This window comes from Saccopteryx bilineata, chromosome 2 (genome assembly GCF_036850765.1).
Source record: "Saccopteryx bilineata isolate mSacBil1 chromosome 2, mSacBil1_pri_phased_curated, whole genome shotgun sequence".
Lineage (NCBI taxonomy): Eukaryota > Metazoa > Chordata > Mammalia > Chiroptera > Emballonuridae > Saccopteryx > Saccopteryx bilineata.
Genome location: NC_089491.1, coordinates 308,028,307 through 308,046,233, shown reverse-complemented (window position 1 = coordinate 308,046,233; position 17,927 = coordinate 308,028,307). Strand labels below are relative to the sequence as shown.

Genomic DNA, 17,927 nt, shown 5'->3' with positions numbered 1-17,927 from the left:
TTTTTTCTATATGTCTATTGGCAATCTGTATGTCCTCTTTGGAAAAGTGTCTATTCAAGTTCCCTGAATAGACATTTTTATTTTATTTTTTTTTATTAAAAAAATTTTTTTTAATTTAGTGGGGTGACTGTTGGTCAAATAAATTTTTTATTTATTTTTATTCATTTTAGAAAGGAGAGAGAGAGGGAGAGAGAGAGAGAGAGAGAGAGAGAGGGAGAGAGAAAGAGGGAGGAGCAGGAAGCATCAACTCCCATATATGCCTTGACCAGGCAAGCCCAGGGTTTTGAACCGGTGACCTCAGCATTTCCAGGTGGACGCTTTATCCACTACGCCACCACAGGTCAGGCCCTGAATAGACATTTTTAAATTGGATTGTTTACCTTCCTGGTGTTGAGTTTTAGAAGTTCTTTATAAATTTTGGTTATTAAACCCTTATCAGACATATCAGCAAATATGTTCTACCATAAAATGATATGCATTTTTATTTTGTTAATGGTGTTCTTTGCTGTGTAAAACTTTTTAGTCTGGTATAGTCTCATTTGTATATTTTTGTCTTTAATTTCACTTTCTTGAGAATATATATGGGCAAAAATGTTGTTATAAGAGATGTCTGAGAGTCTACTACCTATGTTTTCTTCCAAGATATTTATGGTTTCATGACTTACATTTAAGTCTTAAGATTTGTATAATGCTTTGGGTAATATGGCCATTTTAACTATGTTTATTCTTTCTATTCATAAGCATAAAATGTTTTTCCATTTCATTGTGTCTTTTTCAATTTTCCTTAATAATGCTTTATAGTTTTTGTTATATAGATCTTTTGCATTCTTTGTTAAGTTTATATCTAGATTTTTTTTTGTTGCAACATAAAAGGGATTATTTTTTGAGTCCATTTGCCAAGGTTTCATTGTTGGCATATATGCAAGCAATAAACTTCTCTATATTGATTTTATACCCTGTGACCTTACTGTATTTGTTTATTGTTTCTATTAGTCTTTATGTGTAGTCTTTGCTTAGGATTTTTGCATCTGTATTCACAAGAGACATTGGTTTGTAGATGTTTTGTTTGTTTTGTAATATCCTTGCCAGGTTTTTTTTTTTTTTTTTACTTTCAATTTGTTTCCTCTGACAGGATGCAAGACAAACACCCAGTTTGCTTGAATTTTAAAAGGATTATTTCCTTTGCCCCACTTGAATGACCAATAAAGACACAAGTCCTACTGGCAAAGTGAAAAGGGGATATTGCCAGGTTTTGATATGAGGGTTATGTTGGCCTCATAAAATGTGTTCAGGAGTATTGCTCTTTTTTTCTATATTTTGGAAGACTTTGAGAAGCATAGGAACCAACTCTTCTATGAATGTTTGGTAGTATTCACTAACGTAGTTGTCTGGTCCTGGACTTTTATTTTTGGGGAAGTTTTTGATAGTTGTTTCTATTTCCTTCCTGCTTATGTGTCTATTTAGGGTTTTCAGTTCTGCATGGCTCAGTTTAGGAAAATTGTATAGTTCTAGGAATTTTTCCATTTCATATAGATTGTTGAATTGGTGGCATATAATTTTTCATAGTATTATACAATGACCCTTTGTATATCTACAAAATTTGTGATAATTTTTCTTTTTCATTTTGGATTTTGTTTATGTGAGAACTTTCTCTTTTTTCTTTACTGAGTCTAGCCAGGGGTTTATCAATTTTATAGATCTTTTCAAAGAACCAGATCTTTGTTGTATTAATTTTTTCTATAGTTCTTCTGTTCTCAATTTCTTTTATTTATGCTCTAATTTTTACTATTTTCTTCTGCTGAATTTGGGTTGCCTTTGTTCTTTTTTTTTCTAGTTCCTTAAGATGCGATGTTAAGTTGTTTAATTCGGATCTTTCTTATTTCTTTATATAATCTTGTAATGATATAAACTTTCCTCTTATTACTGCTTTTGCTGCATCCCAGAAATTTTGATATGTCATGTTGTCATTTTTGTTTGTGTGTATATATCTTTTGATCTCTGCTTTTATTTATTCTTATACACAGTCATTTTTTAGAAAGTACAATATTTTGTTTAATTACCACATTTTTGTGTTTTTTTTCTTTACTTATTTTTTGCAGTTGTATTTTAATTTTAAATTCTTATGGTCAGAGAATATGAATATGCTTGGTATAATTTCAATCTTCCTGAATTTATTGATGTTAGTTTTTGGCCCAACATATAGTTTATCCTTGAGAATATTCCATGCACACTGGAGAAGGATATGTAATCTGATATTTTGGGATGAAATGTCTTATAAATGTCTATTATGTCCATGTGGTCTAGAGTGTCATTTAAGGCTGATATTTCTTTATTGACTTTCTGTTTGAATGCTCTTTCTAAAGTCATCAGTGGTATGTTGAAATCTCCAAGTATAATTGTGTTTTTGTCTGCTATTTTTAGAACAGTTAGTAGATGTCTTATATATTTTGGTGCTTCCTGGTTTGATGCATATATATTAAAAAGTGTTACGTCTTTTTGATTTAATGTCCACTTTATCAATATAAAATATCCATGTTTGTCTTTGTTAACTTTGTTGTCTTAAAGTCAGCATTGTCAGATATAAGTATGGCTACACCTGATTTTCTTTGAGTATTATTTGCTTGGAGAACTGTTTTCCAACCTTTCACTTTGAACCTACTTTTGTCCTTGCAGCTTAGATGTGTCTTTTGAAGATAGCAAATGGTTGGGTTTTGCTTTTTGATCCAATCTGCTACTCTGTGCCTCTTTATTGGTGAGTTTAGTCAATTTACATTTAGAATAATTTTTGACACTTGAGGATTTTCTATAGCAATTTTATGAATTGTTTTCTAATAGCTCTGTGTCTCGTTTGGTTCTTCTCTTTTCTTTTTCTGTCAGTTGTTTCTTTTTGATGGTATTCCATATTCCCCCCCCTTCTTTTTTTTTAATCTATGTGTTTCAGTAGTAGAATTTTTGTGGGTGGTTACATTTAGGTTATTAAAAAATTGTCATATATGCAAGAGTCCATTATCATATGAGTGCTTCGGAACTATATCCTCCATTAATACTGCTGATCTTTATTCTCTCCCTTTTTATGTTATTGTTTTCACTGATTATTCTTGTTTTTATTGTGACCTTGTTGGAGGTTTTACTTGTAGATTTGTATTGTTTTGTTTCTTATATCTGGTCAAATAACCCCCTTTTAATATTTCCTGCAGTGAGGATTTTCTGGTGATAAGTTTCCTTAGCTTCTTTATGCCTAGAAATGTTTTTTATTTCTCCTTTATATTTGAAGGATAGCTTTGATGAATATAGTATTCTTGTCTGGTAATTCCTCTTTTTAGTACTTTAAATGTTTGGGTTCACTTTTTTTGGCTTTTAGGGTTTCTTTTCTATGTTATATTCTTTCTATTCTATGTTCTATATTCTTTTTTTCCCTAGCTCCCTTGAAAATTCTTTTTTTTCTCATTCATTTGTTACAATTTCATTAAAATGTGTCTTGGAGTAGGTCTGTTTGGGTTGAGGTAACTCGGTGTTCTGTTTGCTATTTGGATTAGAGGCTCTAACTCTTTCCACAAGCTTGGGAAATTCTCATCAATTATTTGTTTAAATAGGTTCTCTATTCCCTTTTTCTTCTCCTGACATACCCGTTATTCTTATATTGCTCTTTCTGATGGAGTCATACAGTTCTTGTAGAGCTCTCTCATTTTTTAAAACTTTAAGAGTCTCTCTCTTCTCTCTGTAGTATCTCTAAGTTGCCTGTCTTTGATGTCACTGATTCTCTCTTCTGTCTGGCCTGTTGTATTAACTAAGCTTACTACCTCATTTTTCAGTTCATGTACTGAGTTCCTCATCTCTGTTTGGTTTTTAAAATTTCAATTTACATGGCAAAATACTCTTTTTGTTCGTTTTTTTATGTCATTAAATTGCCTATTAGTATTTTTTTGCAACTCACTGCGTTTTTTTAGAACTTCAATTTTGAATATTCTGTCATTTAATTCCAAGGTTTTCATGTAATTGAAGTTTTTTTCCTGGAGATTTTTTATTATCTATCTGAACTACATCTCTGTGTTGTGTATTTATGATGTTTGATAGCATTTGATAGTGGCATTGTTAAGAACCATAACAAGAAACATTTTTTTCCCCAGTAGGTATCACTGTACGACAAGTTTTGGCTTTATGAAATTTTTTCACAGAACTCTGGTGTCCTAGTGATGTAGCCAGGACCACAGTTGCATTGGTGGGTGGGTCATGTTGTGATGGCTTTACAGTTTCAGCTTTCTGCCTTTTTGGCTTTGCGGCTTTACAGCTTTAGTAGTGATGATTTCAGTTCTTCATCCATTCTTCCCCATGTCTCAGCAGACCAGGGGATCAGGCATTGAGTACTTCTGTCTTTCAGGGCAGAAGTGGCCCTAGAGAGTCAGCTGTAGGGGGCCTGCCACTGCTACTCCTCCTATCATGTGGGATTCCAGGAGGGTGGGGTGGTGCATTTTGGTCTTCCCTGACACTGCACAGAGCATAGGTCACTGCTGGAGTGCTGGCTGTAGGCGAGTGTGCTTGAGAGCTGTGGGCCTAGCATGTACAGTGTCACATGAGCCATACCCCATTGGCTAATTGCCCACTGATGGCTTGAGCACCATGCTGTGTGATCTAGGCACCATGGACCCAGCGTGTGCCAATTGAGCAAGTGTTGCAAGCTGAGTGCAGGCCCTACACCAGCTGATTTTAAGCCAAGAAATGTGGGAAGTCTTCAATAACCTGATCTGTAAAACCCTGCACCTGCTTGTGCCTGCCTTAGTTCAGCTCCTTTCCCACTGCACCTCAGTCTTACTGCCTCTCCTGGCTCAGAATAAAACTCAAGCCTCCCTCCCTCAGTCCAGCAAGGAGAAAGAAAAATACAGTCTTTTGCCTTCTCTTCTCTTCAAATTCCACCACAAAAGCATTTTATCTTATGCCCCCTTTTCAATGCATCCCACCAGTCCATTTGTTGTGTGGATCTTTCAGGTATGGCTGTGAGCTCAGCAGGAGTTTCCTCACTACATTATAGTTGCTGAATTTGTTGAAATTTTAAGGGACAGATCAGAAGTGTCTCTCATGCTCCATTTCTCTGACATCATTACAACAATTTTTGCACTACTGGTTTGATTGTAATGAATTCTTTGAGTCTTTTTTTTTTTTTTGGTCTGGGAAGCTTTTTATTTCTTCTTCAATTTTAAATAATAGTGTTGCTAGATAAAGTAGTCTTGGTTGTACATTCTTGTTTTTTTTTTTAGTATTACATTCTTGTTTTGCATCACTTTGAATATTTCTTGCCAATCCCTTCTGGCCTGAAGTGTTTCTGTTGAGAAGTCAAAAGTCAGCCTAATGAGGGCTCCTCTATAGGTAATTAACTGTGTTTCTCTTGCAGCTTTTAGTATTCTTTCTTTATCTTTTAACTTTGGCATTTTAATTATGATGTGTGTTGGTGTAGGCCTCCTCCTTGGATTCCCCTTTAATAAAATTCTCTGTGCTTCTTTAACAAATGTGACTTTTTCCTTCATCAATTTAGGGAAATTTTCAGCTATAATTTTTTCAAGCAGGTTCTCTATCCCTTGTTTGTACTCTTCTCCTTCAGGAACCCCTATGATGTGGATGTTGTTTCTCTTTATATTGTCACAGAAGTCTCTTAGAGTTTTCCCAGTCTTTTTGAGCCTCTTTTCTTTTTTCTGCTCTGCTTCTGCACTTACATTTATCTTGTCTTTAAATCACTGATTCAGTCTGCCATGTCATACAGCCTTCTGTTGATTTCTTCTAGTGCAGTCTTCATTTTTTATATTGTAATTGTCATTTCTGACTGGTTCTTTTTATGACTTCAATGTCCTTTTTAATGCTTTCTATCTCTTTAAGTTCTTTTCTTTATTTTTTATTTCATTTTTTGACTCTTCAATATTTATTTATTTATCTTTATTAATTTTAATAGGGTAACATTGATAAATCAGGGTACATATGTTCAGAGAAAACATCTCCAGTTTATTTTGACATTTGATTATGCTACATTCCCATCACCCAAAGTCCAATTGTCTTCCGTCACCTTCTAACTGGTTTTCTTTGTGCCCCTCCCCTTCCCGAACCCCCTCCCTGTCCTCCCTCCCCACCCTGTAACCACCACACTCTTGTCTATGTCTCTGAGTCTCATTTTTATGTCCCACCTATGTATGGAATCATATAGTTCTTAGTTAATTCTGATTTACTTATTTCGCTCAGTATAATGTTATCAAGGTCCATCCATGTTGTTGTAAATGATTCAATGTCATCATTTCTTATGGCTGAGTAGTATTCCATAGTATATATGTATCAAAGCTTTTTAATCCACTTGTCCACTGACGGACACTTGGGCTGTTTCCAGATCTTCGCTATTGTGAACAATGCTGCCATAAACATGGGGGTGCATTTCTTCTTTTGGAACAGTGCTATGGTGTTCTTAGGGTATATTCCTAAAAGTGGGATAGCTGGGTCAAAAGGCAGTTCAATTTTTAATTTTTTGAGGAATCTCCATACTGTTTTCCACAGTGGCTGCACCAGTCTGCATTCCCACCCACAGTTCAGGAGGGTTCCCTTTTCTCCACATCCTCGCCAGCACTTATTCTGTGTTGTTTTGTTGATGAGCGCCATTCTGACTGTTGTGAGGTGATATCTCATTGTGGTTTTAATTTGCATTTCTCTAATGATTGTTTAAGTTCTTATTGTGATTATCCATTGTAGCTCTGAAATTCTTGAGCATCCTAAAATTTGTAATTTTAAACTCGGCATCTATTAGTTTGGTTACTTTCATTTCCTTTAGTTCTTTTTCTGGGGATTTCTCTTCTTGATTCAATTAGGTCATATTTCTTTGTCTGCTGACTTTGTGTATTAGGTAGCTCTGATCTGTTTGATATTTTTTGTTGTGTCTTTATGAGGAAGATGGGCTCAGTGGTACTGACCTCCAGGCCACCTGACTTCTGTCTTCTTGGAATGCTTCGTGAAGGTAGTATTTACCTTCCTGTTGCATGTAAATATTAAATGCAGTTTGTCTTTTCATGGGTGTGGTTATACCTTCAGGCTGGCTGGCTCTAAGGATCAACCTTGATCATATGTATTAGACACTGTGCAGTGTCTGTCCTGTTGAGGATATTTATTCTCCTCAGTGTCTGGTGCCTGCTGGACTCTTCCTTTGGGCATGCTGCTTGTATAGCTAGCTAAGTCTAGCATTGGTGCTCTCTGCCACTCACTACTGGTTGTATTGGTTCTGAGTCCTTTCGGGTTGGCATCAGCTGTTGTTTGTAACCTGCCACGGGATACCTGTCTGGAGCTACTGCTCTGTTTGCTGGTATGTCTGCATTTTCTGTGCCTGAGTATTGTGGGAGGAGCCAACCTCTGTATGAGGGTCAGCTTTCTCCTGCTTAGAGACAGCAGCTTCATAAAAGCCCCAAGCTCTAAAATATTTCCTTCCACTTTTCAGATGCTCAACCTCTTCTTGCACCTGTGTAGTCTTCCCACAGAGTCTTCTACAAAAATACTGTTGTGTGGTCTCAGACTGGCCTCACCCCACCAATCCTTACACAGGTTGCCATCTTGGTGGTTTAGGGCAGCTGAGGTTGAGAATACATTAGTGGGACTCCCTACTTCAGGGGTCTCTTGGTCAAGAGTTCAGTACAGGGAAAGTGTCTTCTACTACAGAGCTTAATTCCTCAACATTGCTGGATACTCCAATTCTACCTCAGTAAGGTGAGCAGCAGGTTCAGATTGGGTGGATCTGACAGTCCCCTCTGCCAAAATTTTTCCAATTGGTGAGCTTCTGGTCTCAGGAAGGAAGACTGAGAGAGTCCTCCCCTAGTTCTAACTATGCCCCCTCCCCCAGATAGTGGCTAGACCCCTTGATCAAACCCAACAATAGGCTCATGGGAACCCTCATTTTGAACATCAGTGCTTCGAGCCCCTATCCCTTTTTTTGTGTGGAATCTAGACCAGTGAGCCAGAATAGTCAGAACTTGGGCTGGCTTAATGTGAAGCTCCACATTGTCCAATGTGTGTGAGCCACTGTGCCAGTGTTGATCACAGAAAGCAGAACTCGCCTCAGCTTGGCCCAGTGTACAATGAGTCCTCCCTTAGGACACAGTACCAGCAAGGTTTGTTAGGTCCTGGACCAATGCTTTCTGCAGCTGGCCTCTGGATGTGCTGGTCCTGGTCCTCCTTGGAGGGAACCTGATGCAGACCAGTGGAGGACACTGCCTGTGACTGGCCCTTAGCAATCTTCTTGGAGCTACAAAGTATCCAGAGTTTGTGGCTGCTCCACAGCATCTCTCCCTGGGCCACCAACTTCACACTCTTTTCTCACACAACTCTAATCCTCTCAGCCCTCCCTCCACCAGAGCACTGGGTAAGTGGCTATGAATGAGATTTTCTGCATTGGCCCTTTAACATGGGGCCTGAATCTCTGAGAGCTCCCATCTTTTTCTTGCAGAGAGAAACCACAGCTATTTTCACTAAATGCAATGTGGGCAGCTCTTCTAAGCTCTGGGGCTCTAGGCTGGAGTGCCGGTTTTGGGGCTGAGGACCCACATCTATCAGGGCAAATCTCCCTGCAATGAGGGTTCTCCAAATGCTCTGCTGCTGCTCATTCCTGGGAGTGGGCAGTGCTTTCTATGTCTCTGCCCTTCCCACTAGTCTCAATGTGGCTTCTCTGTGATCCACTTTGGACTCTTCTTCATTTAGTCCAAAGTTAATTTTCAAGATAATTGTTCTTAAATTAAGTTATAATCCAGTTTGGTCCTGGGAAGTTGCAGTTGAAATGTCTGCCTACTCTGTTGCTATCTTGGAATTCCCTGGAGATTATTATCCTAAGTGAAATAAACCAAAGAGAAAGACAAATACCATATGATTTCACTTATATGTTGAATCTAATAAACACAATAAAGTGGAGAACAAAATAGAAACAGAGGCTGGGTCACAGTGAATAGATAGACAGCTGTCAGAGGGAAGGGGGAAGAGGGGACTGGATCAAAGAAAGTGTAGGTGTTAGCCAAAACCATATATACATAACACATATATACAGACAACAGGGTAGCAATAGCCAGAGCGGAAAAGGGGGACAAAAGTTAGTGGGAAGGGGGACAAAAGGGGAAAAATAAAGTTGGAAAAAGACTGCATGTGGCATGGGGGGCAAGATGTGGTATTTAGAGGGATTAGATTGTATGGGACACTTGAAAGCATGTCAACATAATAAAAATAAAAATAATAAAACAAAAGAGGACATTAGGACACAGTTATGTGAAGAGGGAGGATTACATGAGGACACAGGGAAAAGGTAGCAGTCTACAATTAAGGAAAGAGACCTCAAGCAAAACCAACTTCACCCTCACTTTGACCTCAGACTTCCAGCCTACAGACCTGTGAGACGATAAATTCCTGTTGTTTAAGCCACCTAGGCTGTGGTGTTTGTTACAGCAACCTGGCTGAAACATGCCTTCTGAATGCCTATGTGATCATCACTTCAGGAGCAGAGTATAGAGTGAGGACACCTGCTCTGTCTCGGCTCGTGTCCTGGCTCCCTCAGTGTTCCACCCCACCTTCCTCCTGGGATGGACAGCCTCCTTGCCAGGTCCTGTTTCCTTGTCCAAGGAGCCAGATGACTGAACACAAGGGAAGGGATGAGTACTAAGGAGAAGTGGGGGTTCCATATAGGAGTTAAATATATCTTTTATTTGTTAATAAAATTAAAATAAAAAAGATTAAATTACCTGTATAAACTTTCAGAATGGCTTTCATAAACACATCTCTCTCTTTATTCTCTCTTTTTTATTCTTTTCTGTCTTGTTCATTTCTGTTTGACTGTGTTTCTCTTTCCATGTTGACATAACTCTCTTTAACTGCAAAAAAGACTTGCTTTCTTTCTCTCTTTCTCTTTCTCTCTCTCTTTTTGTTTCTTTCTTTTTGTGCTTTTAAGATTATTAACAGTTTTAATAATACTATTATTATTGATAAGTTTGTTTCTGTTAAAACCAGGGAAGTAAAACAAATTCTGGTTTAATTATAAAAAAATATTTAATCTAAAATAATGTTAAGTTTTAATTACCTACTTTTCAAGTTCTTCAGTAATTAATGTTCCTGGGGGGAAAATTAATCATCCTGGTCCCAGCCCTGATGCCTATTTTTTAATTGATTTTAATTTGTTGTGTTTACATAGTTACAAGTGTACCCCTGAATATATCTCCCTCCCTCTCCCCTTGTTCTCCTTGATACTCCCTTTACCTCCTCCCCCCACCAGCTTCCCACTTCCCTCCATGATTTACTATCCTGTCCTCTATCTCTCTATGTTATGTGTTTATACTTTCACTAATGTCTCTCCCTTCTTTGATCCCATCCTCTCATCCCCTTTCCATCTGACTGCTTTCCCTCTGGACTCTTTGACCCCTTCTCTTCCTCTCTTCTGTTCCTCAGTTTACATTGTTCATTGGATTCCTCATATGAGTGAAGTCATATGATATATTTTTTTTCTCTGACTGGCATATTTTGCTTAACATAATAGACTTCAGGTCTATCCACGTTGTTGCAAAGGGTAAGATTTCCTTCTTTTTCATGGCTGTGTAGTATTCCAGTGTGTATATGTACCACAGCTTTTTAATCCATTCATTCACTGATGAACACTTGGGCTGTTTCCAGATCTTGGCTATTGTAAACAATGCTGCAATAAACATGGGGGTGCATTTCTTCTTTTGAATCAGTGATTTGTTATTCTTAAGATATATTCCTAGAAGTGGGATAGCTGGGTCAAAAGGCAGTTGGATTTTTTATTTTTTGAGGAATCTCCATATTGGTTTCCACAGTGGCTGTACCAGTCTACATTCCCACCAGCTGCGCAGGAGGGTTTCCTTTTCTTCACACCCTTGCCAGCACTTGTTAAGTGTTGTTTTGTTAATGACCACCATTCTGACAGGTGTGAGATGGTATCTCATTGTGGTTTTAATTTGTGTTTCTCTAATGATTAGAGATGTTGATAATTTTTTTATATGCCCATTGGCCATCTGTATATCCTCTTTGGAGAAGTGTCTACTCAGTTCTTTCACCCAATTTTTAATTGGATTGTTTACTTTCCTGGTGTTGAGTTTTACAAGTTCTTTGTAGATTTTGGTTATTATCCTTTATTGGATGTTTTGGTGAATATGTTCTCCCATTGTGTGGTTTGTATTTTTATTTTGTTCATGTCTTTTGCTGTGCAAAAGCTTTTTAGTTTGATATAGTCCCATTTGTTCATCCTGTCTTTTATTTCACTTGCCTATGTAGATAAATAAGCAAATACATTGCTGTGAAAGATGTCAGAGAACTTACTGCCTATGTTTTCTTCCAAGATGATCATGGTTTCACGACTTACATTCAAGTCTTTTATCCATTTTGAGTTTATTTTTGTGAATGGTGTAAGTTGGTGGTCTAGTTTTATATTTTTGCATGTATTTGTCCAATTTTCCCAGCACCATTTGTTAAAGAGACTGTCCTTATTCTGTTGTATGCTCTTTATTTCTTTGTCAAATATCAATTGTCCATAAAGGTGTGGGTTTATTTCTGGGTTCTCTGTTCTGTTCCATTGATCTGTATCTCTGTTCTTATGCCAGTACCAAGCTGTTTTGAGTACAATGGCCTTGTAGTATAACTTATTTTTAATAAATTTTAATTTATTGGGTTTACATAGATGTTAGCATTGCCCTGAATGCATTTCCCCTCCCCTGTATTCCCCTCAACATCTCCCGTGCCCCCCTCCCCACCGCATCCTCCCTGTAGTATAACTTGATATTAGGAAGTGTGATAGCCCCTGCTTTATTTTTCTTTTATAAGATTGCTGAGGCTATTTGTGTTCTTTTTTGGTTCCATATAAGTTTTTGGAATATTTGTTCTATATCTTTGAAGTATGACATTGGTAATTTGATAGGAATTGCATTGAATTTATACATTGGTTTGGGTAGTATAGACATTTTAATGATATTTATTCTTCCTATCCATGACACAGTATGTACTTCTACTTGTTTGTATCTCCTTTGATTTCTTTTATCAATGCTTTATAGTTCTTTGAGAACAGATCTTTAACCTCCTTGGTTAAATTTATGCCTAGGTGCTTTATTATTTTTTTGTTGCAATAGTAAAGGTGATTGTCTTCTTAATTTCTGTTTCTGACAGTTTATTGTTGTTGTATAAAAGTGCCTCTGATTTCTGAGTATTCATTTTATATCCTGCCACCTTGTTGAATTTATTTATCAGATCCCATCATTTTTTGACTGAAACTTTAGGATTTTCTATGTACAGTATCAAGTCATCCACAAATAATGAAAGTTTTACGTCTTCTTTTCCAATTTGGATGCCTTTTATTTCTTCTTATTGTCTGATTGCTGTGGCTAAAACTTCCAGAACCATGTTTAATAAGAGTGGTGAAAGGGGGTACCCTTGCCTTGTTCCTGATCTTAAGAGGATTGCTTTTTATTTTTGCCCACTGAGTATGATGTTGGCTGTGAGTTATCATAGATGACCTTTATCATATTGAGGTATGTTCCCTGTATTCCCACTTTACTGAGAGTTTTGATCATAAATGGGTGCTGGATTTTATCAATGCTTTTTCTGCATCTATTAATATTGTCATGTGGTTTTTATCCTTTTTTTTGTTTATGTGATGAATCACATTGATTGATTTTCAAATATTGTACCAGCCTTGCCTCCCCAGAATAAATCCCACTTGATCATGATGTATAATTTCTTTCATATATTGCTGGATCTGGTTTGCTAATATTTTGTTGAAAATTTCAGCATCTAAATTCATCAGGGATATTGGCCTATTGTTTTCTTTTTGTATTGTCTTTGCCTGGTTTTGGAATCAGAATTATGCTTGCCTCATAAAAAGAGCTTGGAAGTTTTCTCTCCTCTTGAATTTTTTGAAATAACTTGAGAAAGATAAGAGTTAGTTCTTTGAATATTTGGTAGAAATCTCCTGTGAAGTCATCTGGCCCAGGGCTTTTGTCTGTTGGGAGTTTTTTGATAACTGTTTCAATCTCATTTGTTGTAATTGGTCTATTAAGGTTTTCTGATTCCTCCAGATTGATTTTTGAGCGGCTATATTTTTTAAGAAATTTGTTCATTTCACCTACGTTGTCTAACTTTTTGGCATACAGTTCTTCATAGTATTTTCTTACAATCCTTTGTATTTCTGCTGTGTCAGTTTTTACTTCTCCACTCTCATTTCTAATTTTATTTATTTGAATCCTCTCTCTTTTTTTTTTTTTTTGGTGAGTCTGGCTAAGGGTTCATTGATCTTATTTACCTTTTCAAAGAACCAGCTCTTGGTTTTATTGATTCTCTGTATTTTTTTTTAGCCTCTATGTCATTTATTTCCACTCTGATCTTTATTACTTCCTTTCTTCTACTTCCTCTGGATTTTATTTGCTGTTCTTTTTATAATTTTTTTTTTAGTTGCAGGGTTAAGTTGTTTATTTGAGCTTTTTCTTGCTTCTTAAGGTATGCCTGTAATGTTATGAACTGCCCTCTCAGGACTGCTTTTGCTGTGTCTCATAGATTTTGAGATGTTGTAGGCTCATTTTTATTTATTTCAAGAAAATTTTTTATTTCTTCCTTGATCTCATTGTTCACCCATTTGTTATTTAATAACATGCTGTTTAGTTTTCAAGTGCTTGACTGTTTTTCTATTGTAGTTGATTTCTAGTTTCATGCCATTGTGGTCAGAGAAGATTTTTGATATAATTTCAATCTTCTTGAATTTGTTGAGACTTGTTTCATGCCCTAATATGTGGTCTATCCTAGAGAATGTACCATGAGCATGTGAAAAGAATGTATATTCTGCTGCTTTAGGGTGAAAGGTTATGAAGATATCTATTAAATCCAGTTGATCTAGTGTGTCCCTTAATTCTGCTGTTTCTTTGTTAATTTTATTATTTTAGGATCTATCCAGTGATGTTAGTGGGGTATTTAAATCCCGTACTATTCTAGTATTGCTGTTGATCTCGCCCTTAATGTTCATCAAAATCTGCTTTTTATATTTAAGTGCTCCTATATTAGGCACATTGATATTTATAATGGTTATATCTTCCTGTTGGATTGCTCCCTTTATCATTATGTAGTCACCTTCTTTATCCCTTACTATAGTCTTTGTTTTAAAGTTTATTTTGGAGAGTAATGGCATGGTAGGAAGCAATACCGATAAATCTCCCCCAAAACTCAACAAGATCTTCAACAAGAAACAGAAAAACCTATCCTTGGAGCCTCCAGATATTTTGCAATACACCCGAAGGTATGGTCGAGCAAAAAATTGGCTAAGTATATAATCAAACCCCAAAGCAAATAGGGAGTAAGAAATGCTCCGCCTTCCTCACTAACGTAAATAGGACTGCTTTCACTGGGAACTGAGAATATAGAAACTAAGGTGGGCAAAGGGGGTGAATAAATCCAGGCCGCAGCATAAACGGCTGAACCAGGCTGAGGCACGAAGATCCAAGCTGAGGAAAAACTGTGCCTGTGGCAACCCAGTCAATAAAAGCTAACACTTGCACCAAACCCAGAAAAGAAAGACAAGTGGGGCAGCCATTTTCCCCGATCTCCTGGTCGGCGCATGCAGATAGTGGGTGAGAGATTACTTCGAAAGCCCCGGGAGTGGGCACCCGTGTTATCCCACAGAAAGGCAGAGTCAGAAGCCTTTGTGTGGGCCAAAAGCAGAATCTCCAGGCCGCCCCAGTGCCCTGAGAAAGCCGCGCACGGGGAGGGAGCGAGAGCCAATTCCAACGCTGGAACTTTTCCGTGCGGGTGAGGGTTTCACTCAGAGGGTGAGGCGACCGGCCTGATATCCTGGTCTGCGCATGCAGATAGTGAGCGAGAGATTCCTCTGAGTGCCTCGGCAGTGCATGCCCGTGTTATCTCACAGAGTGGCAGAGTCAGGGGCCTTTGTGTGGGCGGAAGCTCCACCTGATTATGCTAGCAGTTCTGACTGACTGAGCCTTACCCAGAGCTCTGTGCTGAGTGGGAATAGAGTGGGGAGTTGCCAGCCCTTTGAGCCTCTTACTATCCAGGCAGAGGCAGAAGCAACCCCATAGCTGGATTATCAGGCTACTAATTGAGGAAGGAAAGACTAGGAAAGAGGCTCCAGGAACACAGACTCTCTCACTGTCAGAGCCTATAAATGCTAATGAGCCTCGACTGCCAACGAGACTGAAGCACAATACATGACATCACCATAGAGACTTATCAACTGCAAACCTCTACCTGAGCGTGCCAAAGGGGCAGAACCCGGGGTACAGAGTCACTGACCAGGAAGAGGGAGAGAAAAGAAAAAGCAAGAATATAACCTCTCAAAATCAAGAATAATCCACAGACTTTTTAACCTATCCCATTTTATTATATTTGTTCATTTGTTTCTCTTATCTTCATTCTTGATTTTTTTCCCTCCTTCAATTTGGCCATTTAACTCTCTGCCGGTCTTACTCTCTCCTCTCTTTGAACTACACTACCTATAAGTGTTACATCTTCCATTATCTTTTCTTTTCTCTTTCTTTCTCTCTATGAGGGTTGCACTCCAAAATCCTTAACTCTCTGTCTCTCTCTCTCTCCTCTTTTTTCTTTTTTCTTCTTTTAGTGGTTCCCTCTTTTTTTTCTCTCTCTCTCTTTCTTTTCTCCCTCTGTATTAGTTTCTTCCTTTCCCCTTTACGTCTCCTCTCATTCAAACCTCAATAACAAATTATTTTATCTGGGACTCAAACTTATGTTTGTGGCATTTGGGTTTTTTTTACTTCACCTTTTAAACTCACCAGCAGTGCTCCCATCCCTGGCTCTCCATTTTATCTAGTTCTTGTTCCACTAAATAATAGTAATTTTTAAATTTGTCCCCCCATTTTCCTGTTTCCCTCTTATTCCTCTCATCATAACTCTTAGTCAACCAACACTTAAAAGCAAATAATTTTATTCTTGACCCAAATTTTTTCCTTATTTGCTTTTTCTGGGTCCATACCCCCTCCTTTTTTTTTGCCCCTTTGTTACTTCTCCCCAAATCAGGCCCTCCATTACAGGCATTGTTTGTTCTATTTAGTACAATATAATTCACAGTTCACCACAAGATTTTCTCAAGAAAGAGGGGAGAGGAGAAGAGAGGAAAAAAGGAGGGGGAGGAATAATTTATTTTTTTTAAAATTTTTATTTAATTTTTCTTTATTTAATTATTAATTTTAAAAAAACAACTCTTCGATTTTTTATTTTTAACTTTTTATTCTTTATTAAATCTCATTAATACTATCAACAAAACCACCCTCAGATGCCATTAAAGAAGAGAAAATCAAATATCATGGATACAAAAGAAAGAGAGGTAACACAGATAGATGAGGAAAAATCTATGGAGAAAAAATTTAATATATTGGAAACCTTGGAGTTAAACGACAGAGAATTTAAAATAGAAATCCTAAAAATACTCAGAGATATACAAGAAAACACAGAAAGGCAATTTAAGGAGCTCAGAAAACAACTCAATGAACACAAAGAATATATGTCCAAGGAAATTGAAACTATAAAAACAAATCAAACAGAGGTGAAAAACTCAATTCACGAGCTGAAAAACGAGGTAACAAGCTTAGCTAATAGAATAGGCCAGATAGAAGGTAGAATTAGTGAAATAGAAGACAAGCAACTTGAGGCACAACAGAGAGAAGAAGAAAGACTCAAAAATTAAAAAAAATGAGATAGCCCTACAGGAATTATCTGACTCCATCAAAAAGAATAACATAAGAATAATAGGTATATCAGAGGGAGAAGAGTGAGAAAATGAAATGGAGAACATACTCAAACAAATAATAGATGAGAACTTCCCAAGCCTGTGGAAAGAACTAAAGCCTCAAATTCAAGAAGCAAATAGAACTCTGAGTTTTCTTAACCCCAACAAACCTACTCCAAGGCACATCATAATGAAATTGGCACAAACCAACGGGAAAGAAAAAATTCTCAAGGGAGCCAGGGAAAAGAGGAATACAACATATAAAGAAGGCCTATTAGATTATCATCCAATTTCTCAACAGAAACTGTACAAGCTAGAAAGGAGTGGACCCCAATATTTAAAGTCCTGAAAGAGAGGAACTTTCAGCCATGAATACTATACACATCAAAGCTATCCTTCAAATATGAAGGAGAAATAAAAACATTCACAGATACAGAAAAGATGAGGGAATTTATCATCAGAAAACCCCCACTCCAGGAATTACTAAAGGGGGTTCTTCAATCAGATACAAAAAACACAAAAAAAGCAAAGCCACAAGTAAAAGCTCCAAGAAGAACACAATAAAACCAAATTTAAACTATGACAACAACAAAAAGAAAGGGGGGGGGAGAGGATGGAGATTAACATTAGCAAAGGACGATGGAGTGCAAACGTACTCACAAAATAGTGCATTAAAATGAACAGGGTAGGAACCCTTTTCATTACTTAAAGGTAACCACCATTGAAAAAACCACCACAGAAGCACATGATTTAAAAAAGATAGCAACAGAGGAAAGATGTTTGGAATACTACCAAATAAAAACAAAAGATAAAAAAACAAAAGACAAGGATCAAACAAGACACAAAACTAACAGAAAGCAAGATATAAAATGGCAATAGGGAACTCACAAGTGTCAATAATTACACTAAATGTAAACGGATTAAACTCACCAATAAAAAGGCACAGAGTAGCAGAATGGATTAAAAAAGAAAATCCAACTGTATGCTCCATACAAGAAACTCATCTAAGTAACAAGGATAAAAACAAATTCAAAGTGAAAGGCTGGAAAACAATACTCCAAGCAAATAACATCCAAAAAAAAGCAGGCATAGCAATACTCATATCTGATAATGCTGACTATAAGACAGCAAAAGTACTCAGAGACAAAAATGGCCATTTCATAATGGCTAAGGGGACACTGAATCAAGA

General features: G+C 37.2%; 1 non-coding gene across 1 annotated transcript; it reads right to left on the bottom strand.

Annotated features, from left to right (window-relative positions):
* Positions 1–1,114: 1,114 nt before the first annotated feature.
* Positions 1,115–1,242, bottom strand: LOC136327557 (small nucleolar RNA SNORA27). Its single transcript, XR_010729750.1, has one exon. It is a non-coding gene; the product is annotated as a small nucleolar RNA SNORA27 (small nucleolar RNA).
* Between the last annotated feature and the right edge of the window lie 16,685 nt (positions 1,243–17,927).